Genomic DNA, 4,613 nt, shown 5'->3' on the forward strand with positions numbered 1-4,613 from the left:
ACTATCGTAGGGGCTCGGGAAAAGACTGGAGAACGCGGAGCTCGGCGGTGGCGTGGAAGCGCCACCCACCGCCGCCGCTCTCGCCGATGCCCACCGCGGAGGCCGCCCATCGGACGCTGGGTGGGGGTCGGCACGGGCCTCCGCGGGCAAGCTGCGCATCTGGAAGTCAAAGGGCCGCCCTCGGAGAAGATCGTTGTGCTACCCCGCGCGGGGAGCGATTCGGACGACGGGCCCCCACGCCGAGGTGGGTGGGCGCCCCGCCATTCGCCCGCGCGGGTCGTCGGACCCCTGCCGTACCACAGTTCGGGTCAAACTCCCCCTCTGCACGGCAGCCACCGTCCTGCGAACGGGAGGCGACTGCCGGCGTGCACGCCCAAGGATGCGTGCCTGAATCCCGGGGGGTAAAAGAGGAAGGAGACCGCCCGCCTTAGACCGACGCGGGCTCCAAAGCCCGGGCCGAGCGAGCGGCACCACCTCCCCACCCGGGAGCGCTGAGCCAAATCGATCGGAGGAAGAGCCGGTGGGGGGCATGGGTGAGAAACCCCACCCGCTGCCATCCTTCCCCTCGGGGAGACGGGGAAGAAACATGCCCGATAGTCCTGGAGGTCCCTCTCCGACACGCTACGGGCGCCCTCGAGACGGAATCCGGGTCACAGTGCGATTCTCTCATAGGTCTCCCCGGTGGCGTGGAAGCGGGAGACATCCGACACAGAGAAACGCCAAGCCTGCTCTGAGGGGACCGAGTCAGGGGGTGCAATCCGCCCTCCTGGAGCCCTCCTCGGGACGAAGACTCCAGATCTGCCTCCCTTCTGACATCCGTCACCCTCGGAGAACCAGAACACGCTTGGGGAGGGTCCGTTCAGGCTCAGGCGACCCGGGAAACGCGTCTCTGACTTGGGGCAGACGACCGGCAAGAGTCCCCCTGGAGCCGCGGAAGCCTGGTGTCGACGCGAGGGCGGACTTCCATGCAAACAGGGGGGTACTCGCCAAACCGCCTACCCGACTTGAGGAACCACGAAAACATCGGAAATCAGTCGGGCCCGAGAGGTACCCCTCTCTCCTATATCCTGCAGCTGGTGTGCAAAAGTGGGTATTTGCATGGCGAAACACCGACCCACACTTTAAGGGAGCGAAGCCGAAAAGTGTCCGACTTCCTGGAGCTGTGCGGCGGATCCGGCGGCCAGAAATTCCTCATTCCGGTTCTATTTTTTTTTTTTTCGATTTTGCGAAATTTGGCGGCCAGGCGGCGTAGCTGGGGCCTGGACTAGCCCGAAACACCTGGAGCCGGCGAGCGGAACGAATTTCCCAACGTTCTGCGGCTCCCGGAAGCCAAAAACGCATCGCCGAAAAATTTCAAAGTCCCAAGGACTCGTTCTTGAAAATCGATCCGGGGGCCATGGAAGTGTCCTCGGTACAGCTTCAGAGCTTTCCCCCCGCCTGGAAGTCTGAAAGTTCTATGTTTGTTCTAAGTGGAAAATCGCGTTTTTTTCAGTGTTCCACCCATCAGACCCAAACTTTGCCCACGCTTAGGTCTCTGTCTCGGGGTGCTTTACAACATATTGACGCCCCTTTAGGGTGGAAGTAGGGGAAAGGGGTCATTTTTCACAAAATCGGAAATTTCTCAAAATATTTCTAAGTGTCAAGGACACTTTTGGAAAATCTTCCCCAGGCTCCTGGAAGCCTCCTCGGTACGCCTACTGCGGTTTCTCCCTGCCTGGAAGTCTGACACTTGTCTGAAATTTTTAGCGCATGAAAACGCGGTTTTTCACCCAAAATTCGACTTTGCGCCCGTGACTCGCAAACTTCACCCACATTTAGGCGACTGTCCTGGGGTACCTCACAACATATTGACGCCCCCCTGGCGTGGAAGTAGGGGAAACGTGTCAATTTTCACAAAATCGTGATTTTCTGAAAATATTTCTAAGTGTCAAGGACACTTTTGGATAATCTTCCCCAGGCTCCTGGAAGCCTCCTCGGTACGCCTCCTGCGGTTTCCCCCTGCCTGGAAGTCTGACACTTGTCTGAAATTTTTAGCGCATGAAAATGCGGTTTTTCACCCAAAATTCGACTTTGCGCCCGTGACTCGCAAACTTCACCCACATTTAGGCGACTGTCCTGGGGTACCTCACAACATATTGACGCCCCCCTGGCGTGGAAGTAGGGGAAACGTGTCAATTTTCACAAAATCGTGATTTTCTGAAAATATTTCTAAGTGTCAAGGACACTTTTGGAAAATCTTCCCCAGGCTCCTGGAAGCCTCCTCGGTACGCCTCCTGCGGTTTCTCCCTGCCTGGAAGTCTGACACTTGTCTGAAATTTTTAAAGTATGAAAATGCGGTTTTTCACCCAAAATTCGACTTTGCGCCCATGACTCGCAAACTTCACCCACATTTGGGCGACTGTCCTGGGGTACCTCACAACATATTGACGCCCCCCTGGCGTGGAAGTAGGGGAAACGTGTCAATTTTCACAAAATCGTGATTTTTTCAAAATATTTCTAAGTGTCAAGGACACTTTTGGATAATCTTCCCCAGGCTCCTGGAAGCCTCCTCGGTACGCCTCCTGCGGTTTCCCCCTGCCTGGAAGTCTGACACTTGTCTGAAATTTTTAGCGCATGAAAATGCGGTTTTTCACCCAAAATTCGACTTTGCGCCCGTGACTCGCAAACTTCACCCACATTTAGGCGACTGTCCTGGGGTACCTCACAACATATTGACGCCCCCCTGGCGTGGAAGTAGGGGAAACGTGTCAATTTTCACAAAATCGTGATTTTCTGAAAATATTTCTAAGTGTCAAGGACACTTTTGGATAATCTTCCCCAGGCTCCTGGAAGCCTCCTCGGTACGCCTCCTGCGGTTTCCCCCTGCCTGGAAGTCTGACACTTGTCTGAAATTTTTAGCGCATGAAAACGCGGTTTTTCACCCAAAATTCGACTTTGCGCCCGTGACTCGCAAACTTCACCCACATTTAGGCGACTGTCCTGGGGTACCTCACAACATATTGACGCCCCCCTGGCGTGGAAGTAGGGGAAACGTGTCAATTTTCACAAAATCGTGATTTTCTGAAAATATTTCTAAGTGTCAAGGACACTTTTGGATAATCTTCCCCAGGCTCCTGGAAGCCTCCTCGGTACGCCTCCTGCGGTTTCCCCCTGCCTGGAAGTCTGACACTTGTCTGAAATTTTTAGCGCATGAAAACGCGGTTTTTCACCCAAAATTCGACTTTGCGCCCGTGACTCGCAAACTTCACCCACATTTAGGCGACTGTCCTGGGGTACCTCACAACATATTGACGCCCCCCTGGCGTGGAAGTAGGGGAAACGTGTCAATTTTCACAAAATCGTGATTTTCTGAAAATATTTCTAAGTGTCAAGGACACTTTTGGAAAATCTTCCCCAGGCTCCTGGAAGCCTCCTCGGTACGCCTCCTGCGGTTTCCCCCTGCCTGGAAGTCTGACACTTGTCTGAAATTTTTAGCGCATGAAAACGCGGTTTTTCACCCAAAATTCGACTTTGCGCCCGTGACTCGCAAACTTCACCCACATTTAGGCGACTGTCCTGGGGTACCTCACAACATATTGACGCCCCCCTGGCGTGGAAGTAGGGGAAACGTGTCAATTTTCACAAAATCGTGATTTTCTGAAAATATTTCTAAGTGTCAAGGACACTTTTGGAAAATCTTCCCCAGGCTCCTGGAAGCCTCCTCGGTACGCCTCCTGCGGTTTCTCCCTGCCTGGAAGTCTGACACTTGTCTGAAATTTTTAGAGTATGAAAACGCGGTTTTTCACCCAAAATTCGACTTTGCGCCCATGACTCGCAAACTTCACCCACATTTGGGCGACTGTCCTGGGGTACCTCACAACATATTGACGCCCCCCTGGCGTGGAAGTAGGGGAAACGTGTCAATTTTCACAAAATCGTGATTTTTTCAAAATATTTCTAAGTGTCAAGGACACTTTTGGAAAATCTTCCCCAGGCTCCTGGAAGCCTCCTCAGTACGCCTCCTGCGGTTTCTCCCTGCCTGGAAGTCTGACACTTGTCTGAAATTTTTAGAGTATGAAAACGCGGTTTTTCACCCAAAATTCGACTTTGCGCCCGTGACTCGCAAACTTCACCCACATTTAGGCGACTGTCCTGGGGTACCTCACAACATATTGACGCCCCCCTGGCGTGGAAGTAGGGGAAACGTGTCAATTTTCACAAAATCGTGATTTTCTGAAAATATTTCTAAGTGTCAAGGACACTTTTGGAAAATCTTCCCCAGGCTCCTGGAAGCCTCCTCGGTACGCCTCCTGCGGTTTCTCCCTGCCTGGAAGTCTGACACTTGTCTGAAATTTTTAGAGTATGAAAACGCGGTTTTTCACCCAAAATTCGACTTTGCGCCCATGACTCGCAAACTTCACCCACATTTGGGCGACTGTCCTGGGGTACCTCACAACATATTGACGCCCCCCTGGCGTGGAAGTAGGGGAAACGTGTCAATTTTCACAAAATCGTGATTTTTTTCAAAATATTTCTAAGTGTCAAGGACACTTTTGGATAATCTTCCCCAGGCTCCTGGAAGCCTCCTCGGTACGCCTCCTGCGGTTTCTCCCTGCCTGGAAGTCTGACACTTG

Source organism: Ranitomeya imitator, unplaced genomic scaffold (genome assembly GCF_032444005.1).
Source record: "Ranitomeya imitator isolate aRanImi1 unplaced genomic scaffold, aRanImi1.pri SCAFFOLD_1352, whole genome shotgun sequence".
Lineage (NCBI taxonomy): Eukaryota > Metazoa > Chordata > Amphibia > Anura > Dendrobatidae > Ranitomeya > Ranitomeya imitator.